Below are 26198 nucleotides of genomic sequence, written 5' to 3' on the forward strand. Positions count from 1 at the left end.
AGAAGAGGCAGGTAACACAGTGAACATAAAATTTGAAAGAAAACATTTTATATTCATGTTATTACACCAGTATGATATTTACATTTATTTATTCATTTAGCAACATTGATTTATTTTATACAATTATGTTGAAACATATTCATTTTGTATGTATAATTGTTGCAGATTTGTCATTCCCCTGGTGCATGCATTTGCCGAAACGTAGTCACATCGGGTTTTTATACAAGAGGTTTTGTCTATAAAGCTGCTTTTACTGTATTGGGGTACTTCTCTGTTCCCAGTTAGGACCTGTTCCCTCTGATTCACTTTACTGTTATAAAATAGCTCCTAGAACTTATATGTAATTGCCAATTACTGTCGCCTCTGATATACATAAGTGCTAGCATTCTAGAACTTAGATCTAGACTTCTACATCTACCCATCCCTTGTGATACTGCCGTGTCTGGATGCTGCTTCACATTGCCTTGCATTTTTGAATTGGCATGCTGCTCCGAGCTTGGGAAGCTGATTTTAAGGTATATATATGTATATAAGGTATATATGTGTATATATATATATGTTGTGACAGGGAAGCTCCTCTCACAGTCCAGAGGACGGCTGGACCAGCCCATGGTGAAGCCCACAGACCTGCAGGCACAAGATTAAAGCAGGAACCCCCTGTTGACAGCCTTAAGCCAGCACAGGGAGAAAGAAAGGAAAAGAGGCAGCTTGTGTCCCAGTCCCGAATTCAGGCAGGGAGGGCACTGAAAGCAGATAATTTCCCCTAGCACTCCTTTCCTCAAGTCAGGGAGAAACCTTAGACCAATTTGGAGAGGGGTGGAGTCAGACCCCATAGTTTGAAGGCTGGGAAGCCTCAAATGAGAAACAAGCAGAGGCAGCATGAGAGAGGTTCAGCTGGCTTTGATTGGGAAAGCCAAACAACCCACACATTGCCTAAGCCCCAGCAGGGACATTTTGCAGGAGGCCAGCCCACAAGGAGAGGCAGTGTAACCCACAGGAGGTATAGTGACTTGCCTATTAAACCTCAGAAGGAAGGGCTGGAAGTTTACCCTAAGGGAAATGCTGCAGGAGAGCTGGCAGACATGCAGAGAGGGGGATGGGAGGTAAAGCCTGAAATGAATGTGACAGTGGAAAACCCGGGTTACCCAGAGTCTGAGTGGGAAATGTGTAGTGACCCCGGGGAAAGTGTGTGTGATGAGGACATGGACCTAGGAGAGTACAGTGTATGAGGATTGTGTCCTATCCTATAAAGGAAGCCAGCTGTTTGTTTAAACCTGAGCTAGAGAATGGCTGGGAGCCTTGCTAAGGCAGCTCTGCCGAATTAAGGGAACTGCTTGTGTAAATAACACGTTGGTAAGACTCCCTGAGAGCAAGAGATAAGGAAGATAAAGGGGCATAATTGGGAGGTCCTGTAGACCTTAAACTAAGGGATGCTTGCCCCACACAGCCTGGTAGGCAGGGCTGTGAATGTTCTCCAGGGAGGACAGTGTGATAAAGGGAGAAAAGGAAAAAAAAAGAAAGTTAATTTTGATTTTGCTCTTGCTGAGAGGAGGTGTAACTAGGAGAGAGCTGACATTGGCCGTGCTCAGCTGTGATTCCAGGAGCTGAGGCTCAGAGAAGCCAACGAGCCCCAACAGGGGATAGGAGGCAGTAAAGTCACTGAGTTACGGGGTGAAAGTATTTTGGGGATTTTTGTTTTTGTAAATAAAGAATCAACCCATTCCAAAGTTAAAGCCCGTGGGACTCTGAAAATGACATGAACAGGATATGGGAGCCATAGGCACTGAGTGAGAATGTTTTCTATTGTGATACTAATAAACCTGGGAAAGTTTTACCGAAATCCAGTATCCGGGTTTTCCTTCACCTGACCACATAAAGGGCGCAACAAAATTCTTACTTGTGGTCCAAGCCGGGCTTTCCCATGTACTCAGAGACTGGCCCGGCCACAATGTATACATATAGATATATATAAGGTATATACATATAGTATGTTTATCCATCTCATTGTAAAACATATATCCCCCCCTCCCTCCCCAGCATGCCAAAACATGTTAGGCCAATGAATATTTGTTAATAAAAAGCCTGGACACATCTACCACTAAAGACCACATTTTAATAAATGTATTTCCAATAAAATTTGACTGAGCTAGCTGTCTTTCCTGCTACTTTATTTTCTGCTTGTGCATGGTGCTGCAATAAGATACCCTTTGTTAACATAAAATTGTTTAATAAGGAACTCTGAAAGTACTTCTTCCTTCTCCTTCTTCCCCTACACCTAAGGAACATCTCTAGAATATCACTGGCCTGTATGGTGTAGAAACAAAGAATTCTGCTATTTGAACTGTCAAGTGTAATTTGCAGCACCTGGAAAACAGCTTCGCTCAGGAAAGTGGGATTGTTGTTTAGGTTATCTTGTATAGCTGTTCAACTACAGTGTTGTAGTTTTATATGTGGTTGGGGTAACTGACAGTGGTTTGTTTATAATTGACCAATGGCCGGCAGGGGCAGGTGGGAGCAGTAGCTACAGACACACAGTCTTGCTTTCACTTCAGCTCAGTTCTCCCTTTTACATTCCACTATGTTTTCCCTCAGCCTTTCTTACCCTCTCAACTGCTTATCTACACTGCAGCTCTTGTGTAATCTGCAGTTGGTCCTGCTTTTCCCTGCAGCCTATTCTCTGGCTAAACTACTTTACAAATGTCTGACAAATGGACTGAAGTCAGGAAGGAACAGTAGCCACCTTACTTACACTGCAGCTCTTCTGTGTTGTGTGCTGTTGGTCCTGCTTTTCCCCGCAGTCTATTGTCTGGCTAAGCTTCTTTACGAATGTCTGAACAATGGGCTACAAACAACCGCCTAATCCAAACACAGGAGAACCCACAAACCCTTTACGCATCCCCCCAATCAGAGACATCAAACGAAAAAAAACTGTACGATGGCCTTCTAGCCACAGAAGCAGCAAAACTAGACTACCAACTCTCCAATTTACTGATAACGGCCCCAGACTACAAATCGTTTAGAAAAGAAATAAAAACCATGCTATTCAAGAAATCCTTGAAGACAAACTGACACCGCAAGACTCATCCTAATTCTCTGAAACAACTCGCTCTTCTCTTCAATTCCTCTGGAAATGGCCAGATAACTTCTTTTGTAATTCGCTTTGAACCGCAAGGTATTGGCGGAATAGAAATCACTAATGTAATGTATCCACTTTACCTGCACTGCAGCTTTTCTGTGTTGTCTGCTGTTAGTCCTGCTTTCCCCTGCAGCCTATTGGCTGGCTAAACTTCTTTACAAATGTCTTTAGTCTTAAGTGGGAACAGTAGCCACAGAGTCACTGCCTTAGCAACCTTCAGTCCTACTTTTCCTTGCAGCCCATGAGTTAAGCTTGCTTAGGAATTTCTGACCAATGGGCCATGGGGGGAGGCAGGAACAGCAGCTATATACACAGTGCCTTAGCAACCTTGAGTCCTGCTTTTCCCTGAATGTGTTATCTCTCAGCCTCTCGTACTCGAACAGCCCCTTACCTACACTACAGCTCTTCTGTTAGTTCTGCTTTTCCCTGCAGCCTATTGTTTGGCTAAGTTTCTTTACAAATGGCTAACCAATGGGCTGCAGATGGAGGCAGGAACGGTAGTCCTCAGAGAAACTGACAGCAATTTTCAGTCCTGATTTTCCCTTCAGCCTATTGGCTGCTTAAGCTTTCTTAGGAATGTGCTTCTGGGGGAGGCAGGAATAGTAGCTACATCACAAAAATCTCCCATTTGACCCCCTAAATGAGTTTTGCCTAACTCTTGACCTAGCTAAATTGCTTTCTCACACTTGAGAAATGTAGATTCACCCCCATTTCATCAAAATCTTTAGGGCCGTTTTCAACATCTAATTCAGGAATATACATTGCTCCATTTATATAATAGGATTATGAGTAGCAATTTTAAGAACCTATAGAAAACTGCTGTCAGATCTTGTACCTTCGAGTTAGACTGATGTCTTGGCAGTCTAAAACAATATACTGTACAGTAAAATCTTGGATTGCAAGCAACTTGGTATGCAAGTGTTTTGCAAAACATTTTACTAAATTTTAACTTGATATACAAGCAAGGTCTTGCAATACAAGTACATACAGTATACACGCGTCACATCATCACAACTAGCTGATGGTTATTTTCTCTCTGATGCTGCGGAAGTGTAGTGACTGTTCTAAATTAGCGAGGTCTTGCAATACGAGTACATACTGTATTTTGTATTAAGGTTTTTGGGTTGTGGAACGAATTGTCTGAGTTTCCATGATTTCTTATGGGGAAATTTGCTTTGATATACGAGTGCTTTGGATTACAAGCATGTTTTCAGAATGCATTATACTCATAAACCAAGGTTTTACTGTACTTTAAATTCCACTAACACAAGATGCTTTATATATATTTGAATCTACCTTCCACGAAAAATCTCCATTACAGGCGTTTGTTCAACTCCATGCTTCCATTCATAGGAGTAAAAACATGGAATAACAAGAAACTATACATACAACGTTCTGGAAAAAAATGAAAACCTTCCTCTTTGACAGCTGAACCTACTTGACTTTTCAGAAACAAATATTTCCACCTCTTTCGCTAGATGAGCTCCTAGACAACTATGATTTCTTGCCCCCCCTCTTACCCTCCCCCCTTTCAAGGCCCCTCTTAGTCCCCCCTCCTGATCCCTTTTCAACCCCTCTCTGAATGTTGCCTAGAGCCTGAATAGGTATGTGCGACACACAAATAGAAGATTAGACTAGATTAGATATATTTCAAGATTCTGCAGTAAAGAATGCAAAGATATATTTCCACTCACTGGCAAAATATATGAAATGATAAGCTTTGTGTGAATTCCCTCTTGTTTAATACCAATTTCGTTCAAGGTTATCTTGGGCATCCCCACTGGCATTACTCATGAACAATGCAACCCAAGAAATATCTGCCAATCTGAGAGATAGTTAGGGTTGCTACTGCCCAGCCCCCACCTCCAACAATTTTTTTGAGCTGATAGCCTTGCCTCATAATCAGTGTCATGTTAAGCATCCCTTCTTAGTGGTCTAGGTACAGGTATACACTTAAATGAAATAGTTTTTTGCTTTTTGTGAAAATGTAATTCCTTCCTATTTCTCCTACTGTAAACCGCGTCGAACGTGGAGATGATACGGTATACAAACCTAAGGATTAGATTAGATTAGATTAGATGTACTACAGGAATGATATACACTCTCAAGACATAAAAATTCTAAAGATATTTTTATGGCTAGTTTTAATATGGAATTTTATGAATTAGAAATATTCTACTCGATATTCAAAATGATTTAACTTGGCAGGATAGGCTGGTGCTTCGGTTCACAGAGGAGACGAGATGAGCAGGAGAAAGTAGGCATCACCCCTGCCTGATGAACCCCACTAGACCCAGGACCTTTCAAGGTAGGCCAGGGGGCATGCACCCTCAAATGATCTGCCTTGTATTAGCCTCTCTGGCCTCAACTACTTACTTTTCACTTTGGTATGCTGCTTCTCGATGTTACACCTTCCTTGCTAAGTCTGCAGTGACCAGGATGAACCATGAGCTTCCCTTCCTACCCTCACTTGTTGTTCCCTTTCCTGCTGCCACCCTGCGACTGCAAACAAAACAAAAATGTGACCAATGCCAATGAGCCAAACATGGGCTTTGGCCCCTTCCACTGCATCCCAAGATGCATTAGGAGGAGGCAGGCCCGTCATTTGCAGCACATGGCCCTATAGGTAGGAGGGAGTGGGCTTCCCTCCTGCTGATTTTGCAGCGCAAGGTGCGGCAATGACAGGTGATGTGGGGGGGGGGGGTGTTACCATTGCTGTCAGGAATGACAGATGATGTGGGGGAGGTGTTGCCAGTGCTGTCAGGAGTGATGGATGATGTGGGGGGAGGTGTTGCCAGTGCTGTTGGGTTGTCAGGTGGTGTGGGGGGCTGTTGCTACTGCTGTCGGGGTGTCAAGGGATGTTGGGGGAAGGGTTGTAGTGTGGGAGCTCTCTGTAGAGGGTGCTGGAGGATCAGTGTCCGTGGAGGAGGGAGGAAGAGAGGAATCTCCTTGTCAATTCAACTGATCCTGGCAGAGAGAAAAACCCCATCAGCTGATCCAGCAGGAAACCTGAAACTGGCTCAGCTGATGGATCAGACAAGGTAGATGGGTGCATCTACAAAACTTGCTTTTGTGCGTTTTTCAGGTGGCCGTTTTTATTTTTGAAAATGGCCAAAAAAGATAGACATCCTAAGGACCAAAACTTATGCATAAGTCATTTTCAAAAATAAAAGAAAGACACCTGGCAATTTTGAAAATAGACATTTTTTTCTACTGGTTTTGTGGACGTCTTGCCCAAAATGTCCAACCTCAGACGACCTATCAAAAATGCCGCTCCATATAACTACAGGCCAGTCAGCATTTCCAGTAGCTGCAGCAAAATTGTGGAATCAGTTGCTTAAAATCCATTTATTTATATAGACTTATTTTGATTAATAATTAACCTCCCCTCCTTTACAAAACCACTTTAGGCTTTTTTATTGCCGGTCATAACGTTATTAGCTCCGACACTCATAGAATGCCTTTGAATGTTGGGACTAATACCACCATGGCCGGCGATAAAAAGGCCTAATGCGGCTTCTTAAAGGGGGGGAGTAAGACATTTTTACAAAGTATTCCCTGAATTTTACTATTTGACATTTATTTATTTGTGTAGGTTAATTTTAATTGCTGAATACACACTTACCCCTTGTTTTACTAAGGTGTGCTATGCATTTTAGCGCACGCTAAATATACCCGCACGCTAACCACTAATGCGTCCATAGACTAACATGCATGCATTAACATTTGCTGCACCTTTGTAAAAGGAGCCCTTAGTCCAGTGAGTTTCCAGTTTTTTTCAAATTGTCGGAAAAATAGCTTACAAATACCCTGCAACCTCGCTTGGCTAAGGGCTTCTTTGACTAAGGTGTGCTAGCGTTTTTAGCGCACACAGGATTTTAGCGTGCGTTAAACCCGCGCTACGCTTCTATGCCAGTTCAATGCTGGCGTTAAGGTCTAGCGTGCGTGGCAATTTAGCGTGCGCTATTTCACGCGTTAATGCCCTAACACACCTTAGCACCTTAGTAAAAGGAGCCCTAAGTGTATAGTCCTCAATGGAGACTACATTGTTTAACTTGCTTTTTTTTTTTTTTTTACCAAACTTTTCAAACCACTCTCGTATTTTCCACCTAGGAATTTGTGACAGTCCATCTTGTTCTGTTTTCCCTGTAGGAGGTATATTAATGTTCTGGGGAAATGTTTTCCAGTTAGTGATCATGGTAAACTCGTGTTCTGTTAATGCTCGTCTCGGCCCTTTCATTGTGTCAAAAACAGCTTTCTTTAGAAATTTGTAAGGTGTAACATCGAGAAGCAACATACCAAAATGAAAAGCCAAAACACAGTAACTGTTAGGAATGTAAATAAGAGAAATTTTGTCCAAAACTAATTTTATCTTTTACTAGTACATACTGGTAGGTGTGATATTTATTTTATACTGCAATTAATTTCTCACTTTAAGTAAATTTTTAGAAATATGAGACGTTTGAATCATGCTGTGTTTTGGTGACTTAACTTAACTTTGACTAAATTTGAGTTACTGTGCTCAGGCTTTTCAGAGCAGTATGTGTTGCTTATCATCAATGTTACACCCTACAAACTTCTGAAGGAGGGTGTTCTTGACGCATTGAAAGGATTGAAATGAGCATTAACAGTACATCTAAGAATCTGAAACAATCTTTGAGCAGCGTACCCTGACTTACGAGTGATGTTCATTCCTGTAACTGTTATGGAATGAAAATGTAATTATAGAAGATAAGAAACTGCTTGATATTGTTGTCAGCCATTGGCCTCCCAAATACATGCATTTCTACATCTAGAGGAGGGAGGAATGAAGAAAGAGCAGGGCTTTGAAGAGGGAGAAAGAAAGAGCAGCTGTCTGCAGTAATGTGGGGAAGGGGAGAGTGACAGTATGCATTTCCCTTGCTAATGATGAGACAAACGTCTCTTGTGCTAGCTCATTTCACTGGAAAAAAAAAACAGCAACCCTTCACTATCCAATGAATTGGGTTCCTACTTGGTCTATTTTTTTTAGATAACCATAATTAATTTGTTTGAGATTTATATATGTAAATTGATATGTTAATATATCACAATCTACCTTTTCCTGCCCAAATGAAACAAACTATTCTTATGTTGAGGGGTCTATGGAGGGAAGTGGGGTAGGGTAGGAGGAAGGGGGGTTCACAATCGGGGAGAGCATATATCCTAACTCTGCTAAAGCTATACCCCAGGGGAATGCCTAGGCGTATTTGGCTTTAAAGCTGGCAAAAGTAGGCTCTCTGCACACAAACTGCGATGTGTTATAGATGACCATTCTGTGAGTAAAACACCATTTTACCAGAAGATGTCGCTTGTAAACCTACCCCCTAAATTAGAAAAACATTCAGTACATATGATCTGGTATGACTTCCAAGATATTCTGAGCCCATAAGGTCATTGAGTTTGTTGAGTTTATTAGGAAGTGGGTTTGTTTGGGTTTTTTCACCCTACAAAAAAATTATTTATGGACCTTTTTATTTTTGCTCTTTTATAAAGACAGCATAGATACCTATAGTATATGTCTTTACAAAAATTGACTCCTAGATTCAGCCCTGATAGTGCACAAATGCTGAAGCACAAAGTTATACTTTCCCCAATGAAGGTGGTAATACACTTCTCCATCCATAATTTGTGGGTTTAGAAATTGTGACCAGTTATTCATGAATTTCTAAACCCTGACCCATCTCCGCCTCCCGGACCTCTCCACACTGTATCTGGTGGCCTAGCAGTGAAGCAAGGCAGGAGCGATCTTCCTATGCTCCAGCCTTGAGAAGAGACATCAACAAAAATGGCTGCTGTGAGTTCCTGCTGTAGTCTCGTGAGATCACGCAAACTCACGGCAGCCATTTTTGTTGACAACTCTGCACGGGGCAACAGCATAGGAAGATCGCTTCTGCCCCGCTTCACTGTTAGGCCACCAGATACAGAGGGAATCAAGTCTACTGGAGAGAACATGGCAGGAACGAAAAATAAGGTAGAGTCTCTATGGGCCAAAATTCCGGGAATAAATGGAATGGAAACGAAGATCGGCATCTACTACCGACCCCCAGGGCAGTCTGAAAAAACTGATGGATAAATGACGGACGAGATTAAACACAACTGCAAGGAAGGCAACACAGTTATTATGGGCGACTTCAATTATCCAGGGATAGACAGGAACATAGGCACCTCCAGCTGCAGTAGGGAGACCAAGTTCCTGGATGCTGTAGGCGATTGCTTCCTGGAACAACTTGTCAAGGAAAATGCGAGAGGAAATGCAATTCTGGACTTAATTCTAAATGGACTACGAGGACCTGCATAAAGTGTAGAAGTAGAAGGGATGCTGGGAAGCAGCAATCACAATATGATCCACTTCAACCTGGACACAAGGGCAAAACATCGATCAAGAACGACGGCCACGGCACTGAACTTCCAAAAAGGAAATTACGTAGGGATGAGATTCATGGTGGAGAAGAAGATTAAGAAGAGAATAAGCACTGTAAAAAAACTAGAGCAAGCATGGTCCCTTTTTAAGGACACAGTTGCCATGGCGCAAAATCTATATATACTAAGTATCAACGAGCGAGGTGATTAAATTTGCAGATGATACAGCTTCTTTGACTGGGTAACAAGAAAGTTGGACTTGGGAGAGTCTTTGGACGTCGTGTACCTGGACTTCAGTAAAGCTTTTGACAGTGTCCCACACCGCAGGCTGCTAAGCAAGATGGAATCGATGGGGTTAGGAGAGACACTAACTGCATGGGTCAATGATTGGCTGAGTGGCAGACTTCAGAGGGTGATGGTTAATGGTACCCTCTCTAAAACATCGGAGGTGACCAGTGGAGTGCCGCAGGGCTCGGTCCTGGGTCCACTCCTTTTCAACATATTCATAGGGGATCTGACTCAAGGGCTTCAAGGTAAAATAACACTATTCGCCGATGACGCCAAACTATGTAATATAGTAAGTGAATGCATTTTACAGAATTATATGGCGCAGGACCTGCTTACATTGGAAAGTTGGTCCTCAACCTGGCAGCTAGGCTTCAATGCTAAGAAATGTAAGGTCATGCACCTCGGAAGCGGAAATCCATGCAGGACGTACTTCTTGAACGGAGAAACTTTAACTAGGACTTCAGCAGAAAGAGATTTAGGAGTAATCATCAGTGCAGACATGAAAACTGCCAATCAAGTGGAGAAGGCTTCATCTAAGGCAAGGCAGATATTGGGTTGTATCAATAGAAGTTTCGTCAGCCGAAAGCCTGAAGTCATAATGCCGTTGTACAGGTCCATGGTGAGACCTCATCTGGAGTACTGTGTGCAATTCTGGAGGCCACATTACAGTAAAGATGTGCGCAGAATTGAATCGGTTCAACGGACAGCCACCAGGATGATCTCGGGGCTCAAGGGTCTCTCGTACGAAGAGATACTGAACAAATTGCAGCTCTACACTCTTGAGGAACGTAGGGAGAGGGGAGACATGATCGAAACATTTAAGTACCTCATGGGATGTGTCGAAGTGGAAGATGATATTTTCTTTCTCAAGGGACCCTCGGCCACAAGAGGGCACCCGCTCAAACTCAGGGGCGGAAAATTTCATGGCGACACCAGAAAGTATTTCTTCACAGAGAGAGTGGTTGATCATTGGAACAAGCTTCCAGTGCAGGTGATCAAGGCAGACAGCGTGCCAGACTTTAAGAATAAATGGGATACCCATGTGGGATCCCTACGAGGGTCAAGATAAGGAAATTGGGTCATTAGGGCATAGACAGGGGGTGGGTAAGCAGAGTGGGCAGACTTGATGGGCTGTAACCCTTTTCTGCCGTCATCTTCTATGTTTCTATGTTCGAGTGGTATGTCAAGCCTGATTATTCAGAATAGTGAAGACACAGAAGGATTGCGAAGACCTGCAACGTGACATAAGCACACTCGAGAAATTGGCCGCAACATGTCAAATGAGGTTTAATGTGGATAAGTGTAAGGTGATGCATGTCGGTAACAAAAATCTTATACATGAATAGAGGATGTCTGGTGCGGCACTCATAGAGACCCCCCAGGAAAGAGACTTTGGAGTATTGGTAGACAAGTCGATGAAGCCCTCCACGCAATGCGTGTTGGCGGCAAAAAGGGCGAACAGAATGCTAGGAATGATTAAGAAGGGGATCACAAACAGATCGGAGAAGGTTATCATGCTGCTGTACCGGGCCATGATATGCCCCCACCTGTCCAGCACAGGTCACTGTACATGAAGAAGGACATCCGACATAGTACTACTCAAAAGGGTCCAGAGAAGAGCAACTAAAATGGTTAAGGAACTGGAGGAGTTGTCATACAGTGAGAGATTAGAGAAACTGCGCCTCTTCTCCCTTGAAAAGAGGAGACTGAGAGGTGACATGATTAAAATGTTCAATATAATGAAGGGAATAGACTTAGTAGATAAAGACAGGTTGTTCACCCTCTCCAAGGTAGAGAGAACGAGAGGGCACTCTCTAAAGTTAAAAGGGGATAGATTCCGCACAAATGTAAGGTAGTTCTTCTTCACCCAGACAGTGGTAGAAAACTGGAACGCTCTTCCGGAGGCTGTTATAGGGGAAAACACCCTCCAGGGATTCAAGACAAAGTTAGACAAGTTCCTGCTGAACCAGAACATACACAGGTAAGGCTAGACTCAAACAGGACACTGGTCTTTGACCTAAGGGCCACTGCGGGAGCAGACTGCTGGGCACGATGGACCACTGGTCTGACCCAGCAGGGGCAATTCTTATGTTCTTATGTTTTAAGAAAGAATTTTGCTTTATTCTTACAACAGTGTCTGGCTAAAGAGCTGGTGTAAATTGTGTGTGTCTAAATGACAAACATATGTGAGTAACTTACAGCAGTAGTGAAGCCAGACCTTCAATTTGGGGGGCACAAAAGTTTGCCCTTTCTCCCACCCCACTTACTGTCCCCACCCTGATCTCAGTGCCACCATCCCCCACCAAGAGCTCTGACTCAAGTTTTAAATAACTGATCTGGCAGAGATCAATTTTGATCTCCTAAGCCCCACCAGCTGAAAAGGTTTTCCTCTGGCATCCAGAAAGTCCCCAAAGCTGGCAGTCAGCAGCACTTTGCATGGGCCAAAGTAGTGTTGACTTCCCCTGCCTCCTTCCCCCATGCACGTTCAATCTTTTTTTATATTCTGAGGTTACTCATAGTACCACCTAGGTGCCCCCTGCCCCTTTTTAAAGCACAAACCCCCTCCAGATACCCCAATCCCAAATTTGTCCCCCAACCTGAATCATCCCATTGTGAATCACAAAGCTCCCCATGATTCACCCTCTAACTTGAAAACCCCACACAATTATGGAAAACACTCCTGCTAGGCCCCTAATCGTCTCGATCAGTGGTTCCCCACCCTTTCCTGGAGGACCACCATCCAGTCAGGTTTTTGGGATAAAGCTAATGAATATGCAAGAGGGAGATTAGCATATAATGGAAGGTTTAGGCATGTAAATCTTCCCAATGCATATTCATTAAGGCTATCCTGAAAACCTGACTGGCTGGTGGTCCTCAAGTACAGGGTTGGGAACTAATGATCTAGATTACTCTTTTGGACCTACCTTAAATCCCTGGTCCCCAGTGATATCTAGTTGTTCCTGTCCTTGCCAGTGTTGAGTTCAGAATGACACCAACAAGTCCTAGCAGTTGTCTTAAAGTACTACCATAGGACTAATGTTTCCATATAAAGACTTCCAGTCACAGGAAGAGTTTTGTGCTTGGAGGGGGCAGAGGGGGTACCTCACGGGTACTATGAATGGCCCCTTTGTTGCTCAGTGCTTCTGGGATGGTAAAAATACTCCAGCTGGCATGGCTTGCAGTGTCCACCACATATTGCATTATAGAAGTTAAATAGTAATTTGGTGTTTTGAATGCATTTGCATTCTTTGCAACTTTTCAACATGCGATAAGGAGTAATTCATGCAAGTTAGTTTACTACCACTGCTTGATAACTATCCCCTATGTGATCGCATGGTTCAATACATGGTTGCCTGAAATTCTAACAGGTCTAGATCCATTTTTTAAATGTCAAAATGGAAGAAGGCCTTGCTCAGACAAGACACGGCTTGTTTTTAGAATGAAAGGACTTCACTAGCAAACATTTTTTAATGTTCCAAAACTGAACTATTTTGGACTAGAAATCCAAATGATTCAAAACCTCTAATAAAGGGGGGCGCTGTGGAGCCCATTTCGTATGGCAGCTTGAGACTCGTGCTTGTGCAGAACGACAAGAATTAAGCAACTAACAACCTGAATCTGCCGATATTTTTGAAATAAACAGGCAAGATCTGCTGTGGGAACACCAACTACATAGCTTGCTGACTTCGGATATTCAGGATGTCGGCCAACAAAAGTCGGAAAATGACATAAACCGGAGCCTGCCTCTCCCTCGAAGACTCTGATCCCGACTTCGGATGATAATAACCCCAGCTCTAAGGCCCTAATGGATGAGCTAAAATCACTAAAGGAACTACTACTGGATTCAAAATCTGAACTCAAAGAAGACATCGAAACTTTAACTTCAGAGGTTATTTCTTTTAAAACGCACGTCTCTGATCTTGAAACCAAGATGGAGGTCACAACTAACAACGTGGCTAATCTCAGGAAGCAGGTTAAATGCATCAGCGAATTAGAGAAAGAAATGGAAGATGCTAACAACAGGTCTCGCTGCTGCAACCTTTGAATACTTGGCTTACCTGAAGGGAACAATGATAATGATTTAATAACTTACCTTACAAATTTCATACCTAAAGTCCTGGATATCAATTTCGCCAAGGATTTTGAGATTGAAAGGGCTCATTGCATGTCCTCCCACGGATGCAGCGGGGACAAATACCCTATGCCTGTGGTCCTTAAGTTGTTAAGATACCAACAAGTGGGGGCGCTGCTGAGCCCGCGAAAAATGGCAGCCTGAATACGGAGCTCCTGCCCCAGATTTAAGAATCCCAACCACTGCAGGTGAATCGATCGCAAATTCCATAACTTTTACGAACGAGCAGGCTGCTGAACTCAGCGCACACCAGTAACTGAGTTCTCTTGAGCAATAGTCACATCGGACGATATGGCAGATAAAAAAGTAGGTAAACGGCATAAACCTGAGCCGGTGTCACCTTCCAAAGCCCCGTTGCCTAGCGCGGAGGGCGATTCTAATCAGAAAGAAATCCTGGTAGAATTGCGGGCGTTAAAAGAATTAGTGACAGACACGAAGGTTAACACAGATGAAATTAATGATAAATTAACCAGCCTTTCTGCCGATTTCTCGCTGCTCCAGACACGTGTCTCCACACTAGAAGACAAGATGGCCGCGACCTCTGTCTCCGTGTCTGAACTGAGAAAACAAACAGCTAGAATCACTAAACTAGAGAGCGATCTGGAAGACAGTTGTAATCGCTCACGGAGATGCAATCTACGTCTCCTAGGATTCCCGGAAGGGACACATGATCGAGATTTGGCTAAGCACCTGGAAGAATTAATACCTAAATTGCTTGACATCACATTTCACCGTGACTTCGAAATTGAGCGGGCACATCGCATCCCCTCTCATCGCTCTGCTAATGACCGCTATCCAAGACCTATAGTATTCAAATCGTTGTGGTACCAACACGTTATTGACATCATGCAACGCGCAAAAATAAGGGCGCCAGTGAAGCACGAAGGAGCAACTATCATGTTTGTCCCTGATTTAAACAAGACAACAGTGCTTCGTCGTAAGCATCTACTTTCCTACCGGCCGCAACTTAAACAACTCTTCGCGAAATTTGGCATGATGTATCCCGCTCGCATGCGTGTCACGCTGAATAATCAGACCAAAGATTTCACTTCTCCAGAAGATTTAGCTGCATTCATTGAACAGCACTCGCCTACTCCAATACACCAGGTTTGAGTTCAGACACTGAACTGGGTACGCCTTTTACCTGCCATGCCTTAACTCTCTTATGGCTCACTGGACTCTGCATGTTTGTTCTCCTTTACTCACTGGTCAATGTAGTATTCAAATATGTTGTATCCTGCAATGGTTGTATTAAGTTGGACAGTTGTCCACCTTTGATGTTGGAAGTTATTGGGGCTCTGTTTTCTCTCTTTCTGCTGTTTTAGCCTCTCTGCTGCACTCACAGGTTTTCTTGTGGCACATGCCGCTATGTTCTTTTAGAGATATACATGGGTTTTCCTATATCATTATTGTGAAACTGCTACTTCACATGCATTTTAGATATTACCTGTTAAGTTCAAGTGTGGGTTTATCTTTAACATTCATATTATGGATGATTAGGATTGCATTATGTGTACATGTACATCACAATGTCTCTTAACATTATATCACTTAATGTGAAGGGTCTCAACAATCAGATAAAAATGAAAAAGATACTAACATACTTAGATCAAGCTACTCTGGACGTCCTTATGATTCAGGAAACTCATCTTGATAAGTCTGCCTCCAGCAAAATCAACATGCCCTGGTCTATGCCAGCATATTTCTCCTCTGCACAGGACAAAAAAGGATAGGTACTAACGCTGATCAGAAAGAAACCTGGTCTGAAAATACTCTCCTCCTCTTCGGATCTTAACAGAAGATGGGTCAGAGTCACTTTGAGCTATGCCGGTCAGAAAATCTCTATTTTCAACATTTATGGTCCCAACACTGATGACCCAGGTTTTTTTCGATCACTCATTGCCACAATACTATCAGAAGCCAACTCACAAATCATAATGGGGGGTGACTTTAATATAGTACTGGACCCTAAGTTGGACAGAAAATCCCAACATGCTTATAAAAATTCCAGATCTTGGTTTGCCCTACAAGACCTTTTACACACTCTCCATCTCACAGATATCTGGAGAAGTATGCATAGCTCGGAAGAAGAATTTACTTTTTTTTCTAGTCCCCATCTATCTTACTCACGGATAGATTTCTTTCTTCTTAGCAACACTCTAAGCACATCAGTTACTGAATCATCCATCGCACCAATTGTAGTTTCTGATCATGCCTCTATTGCAATAAAACTCACTTTCTCGAGACTACCATCTCAACAGAAACAATGGTGTTTCAACTCCTGCCTGCTACAGGATTCTGCTTTTAAAGATACAGTCAGCGTTGCAATAAAGGACTACTTCATGGTAAATAAGCCGGAACAAACATCTTATACAAACTGCTGGGACGCCTTCAAAGCTTTTATCAGAGGTAAGATAATTACCTATACAGCTCACCTTCACAAAAAGCAAAGAGAACTGCAACGTCAATTTGAGGATGAGATTAAAGAGCTAGAGAAGAAACATCAAAATGATCCTACAAATGTTGCTGTCTTAATCCAGCTTAATAAAACCAGATTTCTATACAACTCGTCACTCAGCAAACAAGCCTCTCAGGCAATATTTCAACAATCCTCAACTTATTTCTCGGAAAACAATAAGTTTGGCCACCTCCTCGCTACCTACTTAAAAAAACGTGCAGACAAAACAACCATCACTAATATCATAATGGAAAATGGTAAATCAATAACCGATACTGTGGAAATTTCTCTAGCCTTTAAAGACTTCTACCAATCCTTGTACACTTTAGACCAGTTACATCATCAGCAATCATCCACATTTTTGGAGAATCTTCCACACCCCAGCCTGAGTGAGGAAGACAATCAGGTGCTAGATCTTCCTCTTTCACCCAGTGAGCTGTCCAAGATCATTAACTCTATGCCCCTCAGGAAAGCTCCAGGACCAGATGGTTTAACTGCTGACTTTTACCAGGAATTCCAAGATGTCCTCATTCCTCCATATATGCAGCTCCTCAATCATCTCATCTCTACCGGTCAAGCATCGGGTACCTTTACCGAAGCTCACATCATTGTCCTACCTAAACCGGACAAAGATCCCAGGTATATCTCCAACTATAGACCACTCTTATTGATTAATGCAGATGAGAAAATAATGCTAAGCTTCTTTCAAGCAGGCTGCAGTCTGTGATATCCAAGTTGATTGATCCAGATCAATGTGGATTCATAACAGGAAGATACTCCACTGATAATGCACGAACCTTCTCCCACATTATAGATCAGGCTCAAACGAGCAATCAAGAGCTAATTGCGGTGGGCCTAAATGCAGAGAAGGCCTTTGATCGTGTGGAGTGGTCCTTCATGTTTGAGGTATTGCAATGGTTCGGCTTCTCCATGAACTTTATCAACAAAATTTGTATTCTTTACTCCTCGCCGACGACCAGGACTCTCATCAACGGCTCCTTGTCATCTCCCTTTAGACCATCCAGGGGCACTAGACAGGGATGCCCGTTGTCACCCCTACTATTCAACCTAGCTCTGGAACCCCTGCTGATATCTATTCGCAATAACAATACAATCTCAGGGTTCAAGCTGCGAAATTTGGAAATCAAACTATCTGCGTACGCAGACGACATACTTCTATATACGACCCCAACCTCGCTACCATCCCTCTTCCAGCTGATTCAAAAATACTCAGAAGAGTCTGGATATAAGCTTAATACCAGCAAAACGGAAGTTATGCCTCTTAATTGTCCAGCAGCAGAAATTGAGGTCAAATCACTTGGAGTTACTTGGTCTAGCACGAAAATGAAGTATTTGGGGGTACTGTTTGGCCCTACTGTGGATGAGACGATAAAACTTAATTTGGACTATCTCCTCAACATTGCAAAATATTCAACGAGTAAATGGTCCCCGCTTCAACTATCCTGGTGGGGTCGCTTGGAAACCATACGGATAATGATAGCTCCTAAACTTAATTATGTATTGAACATGCTTCCATTTTTTTTACCAACTGCTTTTTACAAGAACATTGACTCCATATTATCCAGCTTTTTATGGAACAAAAGACAGCCTCGCATAGCTTTGGTCAAGTTGAAGGAGGGCAGATCTTGTGGAGGTGTTAACTTTCCGGACTTCCGTCAATATCACATTGCTTTTATTGTCAGGCAGTGGGCTCAATACCATTCTGGCATAATGAACACTGGATTACCAGCCTGGCACTCTATTGTACAACTTAAATACGGAACATCACGGATGCAATACCTGGCAGGCTCCACACTTTCGCACAAGGACAAAAGTGATAAAATCCTCTCCTCTTACAAAACTGCACTGATGGAGGTTGATTCACATCTGGATGTGCATTGGGATCAATCTAAACTCATCCCCATTTGGAACAACGCACGAATCCGTATACAAAACTCACCTGTCTCATGGCAAATATGGCAACAAAGTGGCATACACACGATTCAAGATCTGATTCATGACGGCAAATGGTTGTCATTTCAAGATATCACCCGCACATGGAACCTCCCGATTAGTCAATATTTTCAATGGGTTCAACTAACTCACTGTATCAAGAAGTCTATTCCCGACGCTTTGGCTCTTTCATCCCCACCTAGCATGCAATCTCTTCTGGGCAAGTTTTTTGTCTTAAATAATAAAGCCTCGCTTTGGTATAGGTGGTTGCAAAAGGCTAAATCACATCTCCCTATAATTACAACGCTCAAATGGTGCAAGGAGTTGAACTTGCCCTCAGATGCTATTGATTGGTCTTCTATATGGATTCAGCTATTTAAGTCTGTTAAATCTGCGTCTTTACTGCAATCGATTTACTATTTATTACACAGAGCTGTTTGGACGCCGATGCTGGCTAATAAGATTGACCCGACTTCCTCCTCTCTCTGCTGGTCTTGTCACACGACCAAAGGTACTTTAGAGCATCTACTCTTCTCCTGCAAGCACTTGACAGAGTACTGGGAGAATGTATGGCAAATCATTTGCTCTGTGCTAAATATTTCGGAACCACTCACATATCAGATTGTGGTCCTGATGGCATATGGCCTTAGATCTGAATTGGATATGAATGAGAAAATACTTCTAACTATCATGATTTCCCTAGCTGATCAAAATGTGTTATACTGCTGGAAAGACCTTTCAAAGATAAATTACCATGCCTGGTGGAATAATTTATGCTTGGTCAGTAAATATGAAAAAGTGCTGGCTGAAAGATCAGCTACTCTTCACAAATATAATATTTGGTCTCCCTTACATAGATATTGCTCTGACTCTTGAGCTGACTCGACATGTAAATGATGACATGCACTCCCTTTTAGCTTATTCTTACACCCACTCACTCAGATTATAATTCTGCTAACCACACTGCTTATTATGCTCTAGTAAGTGTGTATCGAACCAATCTTACGTATCACTGGCAATGCATATGAATGTTGTATCACCCATGTATATTTTGTCAAAATAATCTTTTCTTTCTGTTTTTTTTCATATATACCTTGCCTTTGTTAACCCTTGTTTTTGTAAAACCTAATAAAAACATTTTGAACTTAAAAAAAAAAAAAGATACCAACAAGTGCTCGAAGTGATGCAAAAAGCCAAAGTCAAAGCACCAATTCAACATGAAGGCCACTCTCTGCTGTTTGTTCCTGACCTCAGCAAAACCATGGCGTGACGTCACAAGCAACTCCTCGCATATCAACCCCAACTCAAAGCTATGAATTCAAGATTTGGTCTACTTTTCCCTGCAAGAATGAGGGTCATACTTAATAATCAAACCAAAGATTTCTTGGAGCCGGAATACCTTGCAAACTTTATCGAACAAACAAGCCTCACTCATATTAACAAGGTCTGACTTACACCCTCGCTCCCTGCTGGCTTGTTTGCAACTCTGCATTAATGTACTCTAATATTCTGTTGCTTGTGCTCAGCGTTCCAGGCTTCTTCATCTGCCATTCTCCTCTAACCATCGTGATGTGGTCATCCAGGTTGCCATTTTGCCTGCCTGCTATCATGCTCAGCCCAGTGCTGCTAGACTGTGAACTTTCATGAGCTTTTGATAACTACTGCTGGTTAATGGGTATAAGTGCCATATGGTCTTTATTTGTTATACTGATTTTTGCTTTGTCTTATTTCCTCTGGCTTTGTGTCATGGTTTTATTTTAATCCTATTCTTAGTAGGGTCGGGTGGTGGTTTCTGGTGCGGGGGTGCTGTGATGGGCCACCTGTGCTATCCTTGGGGCTCATAGGCGCTAGGGGCGGTACGGGCCGCTCTGTGCAGTTTTCCCGTGCTGGGAGTCGGCGGCGCGACCCTGCCTGAAGTGGCCCCAAACCTGTTTGAAGCCTTTTTAACATGATGTCCTACAGTAAGGTTTAATCTAGTTTTTTTTTTTTTTTCTTTTTTATCTTTTTATTTCATATTTATGTTCTCACTGCTGGGTCATGTTGATTATGTATACATCTTGAACGGCCCTTTCGGGCTGTATTGTTGTATAGGTGTATCTGTGTATCTGTGAGTTGTCAAAACTCAAGGTTAACAAAGCAATGGGGCCAGACAACCTACACCCCAGGGTCCTCAGGGAGTTAAGGGACGTCCTGGCGGAACCACTATCCGTGCTCTTCAATCTCTCCCTTAGTACAAGTAGAGTCCCGTTGGACTGGAAAACGGCTAACGTCATTCCTCTCCACAAAAAAGGTTGCAGGACAGAGGCTGAGAACTACAGACCAGTGAGTCTCACATCAATAGTGAGCAAACTAATGGAAACTCTAATCAAACATCAATTAGATATGATCCTGGACGAGGAGAATCTGCGGGATCCCCGTCAGCATGGATTTACCAAGGGGAAATCCTGCCAATCCAACTTGATCAGCTTCTTTGACTGGGTGACGGGGAAGCTCGATGTTGGAGAGTCCTTGGACATTGTATACTTGGACTTCAGCAAAGCATTTGATAGTGTCCCCCACCGCAGGTTATTGTGCAAAATGAGTTCAATAGGATTAGGTGACACTTTGACTAAATGGGTTGGGGACTGGCTTGGTGGTAGGTTCCAGAGGGTTGTGGTAAATGGCACCCCCTCTGTAACGACGGCAGTGATCAGCGGAGTGCCGCAGGGCTCGGTCTTGGGCCCAATCCTTTTCAATATCTTTATAAGAGACTTGACTGAGGGGCTTCGCGGCAAAATAACGTTATTCGCCGATGACGCCAAACTGTGTAACATAACAAGCAAGAGCACAACGGACAATATGAAACACGACCTACTCCTATTGGAGCAATGGTCTAGGACCTGGCAACTGAGCTTCAATGCCAAGAAATGCAAAGTCATGCACCTTGGCAGTCAAAATCCATGCGAGACTTACACCCTAAATGGTGAGATCCTAGCAAGGACTGTTGCAGAACGGGACTTGGGGGTAATCATCAGTGAAGACATGAAGGCTGCCAATCAGGTGGAGCGGGCTTCATCTAAGGCTAGGCAGATCATGGGATGTATACGTAGGAGTTTCGTCAGCCGCAAGCCTGAAGTCATTATGCCATTGTATAGATCCATGGTGAGGCCTCATCTGGAATACTGTGTACAATTCTGGAGGCCTCATTACCGCAAGGATGCACTGAGGCTTGAGTCGGTCCAGCGAATGGCCACCCGGATGGTCTCGGGACTCAAGGATCTCCCGTACGAGGAACGGCTGGATAAATTACGGCTATACTCACTCGAGGAATGCAGAGAGAGGGGAGACATGATCGAGACGTTCAAATACCTCACGGGCCGTATCGAGGTAGAAGAAGATATCTTCTTTTTCAAAGGTCCGACGGCGACAAGAGGACATACATGGAAAATCAGGGGCGGGAAATTGCACGGTGACACCAGGAAATACTTTTTCACCGAAAGAGTGGTTGATCGCTGGAATAGACTTCCACTTCAGGTGATCGAGGCGAGCAACGTGCCTGATTTTAAGAAGAAATGGGATCGTCACGTGGGATCTCTGCACAGAGATAAATAGGGGAGGGTCAGTGGGGTGGGCAGACTAGATGGGCCGCGGCCCTTATCTGCCGTCTTTTTCTATGTTTCTATGTTTCTATCTTGGTATATCTCTCACTCATGTAAGCCTTGTAATATTGTGTGTATTTTCTCCAGTTTATGATAGTTACAGGCCATAATTCTATTTTTCCTTCTTACCTATCTGTATTACTTCCCACCTACCATATTTTTGCCACTCTGCCTCACCTCTTTAATAACTCAGTGTTTATTGTTTTCTTAACCAATCTGAGCCCTTTACTCTATAAGATAATCGTATGTCTGCCTTTCAACTCTCATTATATGTTTGCTGCTACACGCGGGGCTGTCATTCTTTTTGTTTCACTCTTAATATGGCACTTTGCAATACTACAGTTTGTGGTCAAGCATTGGGTAGTAGGCAAATCCTACTTCTGCATTTCCTTCGCCTGTCCTTTTCTTTGAAAGTTGTTTGTGTTTCTCTCTATCTCTTATCTGCAAACTATTTGAATTCGTTCTATCTAATGGGCTATTACTTGTTATTGCCTTAATTCAGGAATCTCAAAGTCCCTCCTTGAGGGCCCCAATCCAGTTGGGTTTTCAGGATTTCCCCAATGAATATGCATGAGATCTATGTGCATGTACTACTTTCAATGCATATTCATTGGGGAAATCCTGAAAACCCAATTGGATTGGGGCCCTCAAGGAGGGACTTTGAGATCCCTGCCTTAACTTAAGCCTTTATATGCCTACACCAATCATTGCTTACCATACGTGATGTCGACACTTTTGCTGGTAAGACCCATGAAAGTTAGCACTAGATCTTATTTCTATTAAGGTCTTGTTTTGCTCCTTTACAGGTTTGCTCTGACTGGCTTGCCTAGGTATTGTCATTACCATCATGCTCCTAATTAATGTGTTTATTTGTTCGCCTTTTTAATCTTGCTTGGTATCATTAGCCTTCTGTCACATTATGTAATCGTGTGGTCCTGTGTATTCAGACACCCTTTTATATCTTATGACTTTTTTTATGTGTATGGCTCTGGTTCTCATGTCCAGGCAGTGTCTATACCTCTGATAACTCTTATTTTGGTTGACTATGAAGTTTGGCCTGCTGAGTCAAATTCCCATTGGAGATACTGGTTTACGTTGATTTAGTTACATTAAGTTTTTGCTAGTTATCACACTATGATGGTAGGCTTTTAGCAATACCTGTCAGGCCAGGTTTCCTTACTTCCTAGGTAACTAAGTAGGCTCTTATCAGAGAGTTTTCCAGGCCATTCACACAGTACTGCCCAAGTGGGCTTAGTGCCCCATCTCAGCCTCCCCTCTTAGAGGAGTAACATACCCTCTCCTAACATACAAGCTAAGCCGTTCCTTTGTAACTTTCTCCAATGATCTCCACAGTGTACAACTCTCACTGCTATTGTTGTTTAATTATTTAATCTATCTGCATCTTGTTTGTAATATCAGACCCTCTGGCTCATTAACTTGTTACTTGGAATATTCCTTTACTATGAAATAAGTTTCTCTCTTTTTTGCATCATTCACCGAAGCCACGATCATCGTCTTGACTAAACCTGGGAAAGACCCACAATATGTGCAGAATTATAGACCCCTTTCTCTAATTAACACTGATGTGAAAATTTATGCCAAACTTCTAGCCTCCCGTTTACAAACTGTTATCAAGAAATTAATCACTTCTGAGCAATCTGGTTTTATTAATGGAAGGTTGTCATATAACAACACTCAGTTTCTCTTTAATGTTATTAACCATCTCCAAACATCTGATCAAAAGCTTGCTGTCATTGGCCTGGATACCGAAAACGCCTTTAATCGGGTGGAATGGCCTTTTTTATTTTATGCATTGAGTTGGTTCAGACTCCCCTCTAGTTTTATACAAATGGTTAAGGTTCTTTACACCTCTCCCTCCACTAGAATTAACATCAACGGCATCATGTCTAACAACTTTCATCCCACCAGGGGCACCAGACAGGGCTGCCCCCTCTCCCCATTACTGATTGACCTCGCCTTGGAACCCTTGCTCCTGGCTATATGCAATAATTCACTCATTTCAGGCTTTAAGTATGGCTCCACAGAATCAAAACTTTCAGCCTATGCTGATGGCATTCTCTTATTCATCACCCCTGACTCCATATTGCCTCTTCTTATCATCCATAGCTCAATACTCCTGCTGTTCAAGATACAAGTTGAATACCAATAAAACTGAAGTCATGGCCCTTAATTGTCCTGAATTGCAATATGAGGTGGCTGATTTGGGTTTTCAATGGATAGGTAACAAACTCAAATACCTAGGTGTTTTCTTTGGTCCTACACTGGAAGAAACTATAGCTCACAATAGTGAGTACATTACCTCTATTGTTAAAGACCTGGTAGGTTGCTGGTCCCCTCTTAATTTAACATGGTGGGGGTACTTGGAATCAATAAAGATGATGATATCCCCCAAAATCAATTACATTCTCAATATGCTTCCTTTTCTTCTACCTAAATCCTTCTATGCTTCTCTTGACTCCATACTATTGCGATTCCTCTGGAATAAGAAGCAATCATGTATTGGTCTTCGCAAGCTCAAAGCCAATAAAAATTCAGGGGGGGGGTCAACTTCCCTTGTTTTTATCACTATCACATTTCATTCTTGTTATGTCAAAACTCACTATGGTTGATCGCTCTTGATACTGATGATGTACCCTGCTGGCTTTCACTGGAACAGGCCAAATATGGTGAACATCTCCTACAAGCTATTGTTGCCTCGGATATCCCTGTACCTTTTAAGACAGATGCCATCTTAACCTCTGCTAAAACAGCTCTCTCTTATGTGGACAATTTCATGGATGTTACCTGGGCTACAACCCTTCAAGCTATGGAGGAACCCACTGATCAAAATACTGAATGCTACAATTGCCTGGCCCATCTGGCAGAAATGCAGCATATGGTCACTTCAGCACATAATTAATTTCCGTAGATGGATGAGCTTCTCAGAAATAACTTCAAAGTATAATCTACCTCCTAGCCAACAATTCAGATGGCTACAATGTACTCATTGTCTGTGTAAGACATTTCCAGATTTATCTTCTCTATGGAATTCTTCTGACTTATTGAATTGTATGTGCAAGTTCTCTCCTTTATTAGTAAGGGGCGTCGCATCAATATGGTATAAACTGATACAAGTGAAGAATTTTTTGACTCAATTTGTCAACTCCTTCAAGTGGTTAAATGACTTACATTATACTGTTGATGATGACCAATAGCCTAAGATCTGGACACATTTCTTTCGATCCATTAAATCTACCTCTTTACTCCAATCTCTTTATTTTTTAATGCATAGAGCTACCTGGACCCCAGTTTTATCCAATAAGGTCGATGCCTCCCTTTCCTCTTTATGCTGGTCGTGTAATTCTAGTTCAGACACCCTGATTCATTTGCTCTTCCAGTGTCCCTTACTCCAGAACTACTGAAGTAGAGTGTAGCACACATTATCAGAAATTTTTTCCATCAATACAGATATTGATTTTTCCCCACTACTTCTTGGTGATTATGGATCTTCCTATAAATGTGATTATTCTGAGGCGCAGCTCTTTCGTATTCTGACCGCATTGGCACTTCAAAATGTTCTACACGGTTGGAAAAATTTGGATAATGTTGAATATAATATTTGGTGGAACTCTGCTTGTCTGCTAAATATGAAAAACTCAATGCTGAAAAACATAATATCTACAAAAACTATTGTTGTGTCTGGTTCCCTATACTAACTTATTGTAACACTGATTCTGTTAAATGACCTTGGTATGTTCTTATAATTGCAGCTATGTTTTTTCCACGCTACTGCTGCTTCTTGTTCTGCATTAACACTGATAGATGTTTCCAAGCTTAGGTGTATAGCTTTTTGAGAGCTCTAATCTGCATATCACTTTAGCTATGCTTATAATGCTCTGATGTGACATGTTTGATATTCAATGTTCTTTTGTCTCTATACTAAAAACAATAAAACGTATTGAACATTTAAAAAAAAAAAAAAAAAACCCTCTAATAAATGTTGGAAGGGGTCAAAATTATCTAAGACCACAAAAGACCTGCTCCCAAATCTCAGTATTGCTCACAGCACGTCACATTGACAATCAATAAACTCAATAATAGATGAAGGTGAATTATCAGTTTCTAGGGAATAACCTTTTGAATTTCTCAAAGGTTTCCCCTCGGGTATGACCCACAGACAATGGGCACCCTGAAGTGCACTGTGGGCATTAC

General features: G+C 42.4%; 2 long non-coding RNA genes across 2 annotated transcripts in view; one reads left to right on the top strand and one right to left on the bottom strand.

Moving 5' to 3' along the window:
• The window catches only part of LOC117357947, an 85874-nt gene that overhangs the window by 42863 nt on the left and 16813 nt on the right, over positions 1–26198 (bottom strand). The window lies entirely within an intron of this gene.
• The window catches only part of LOC117357946, an 89332-nt gene continuing 64007 nt past the window's right edge, over positions 874–26198 (top strand). The window contains exons 1-2 of the long non-coding RNA XR_004538907.1: positions 874–1000; positions 5345–5444. This is a non-coding gene — a long non-coding RNA (uncharacterized LOC117357946). The remainder of the gene's footprint in view (positions 1001–5344; positions 5445–26198) is intronic.

The sequence above is a fragment of the Geotrypetes seraphini genome, chromosome 3, assembly GCF_902459505.1.
Source record: "Geotrypetes seraphini chromosome 3, aGeoSer1.1, whole genome shotgun sequence".
Taxonomy (NCBI): Eukaryota; Metazoa; Chordata; class Amphibia; order Gymnophiona; family Dermophiidae; genus Geotrypetes; species Geotrypetes seraphini.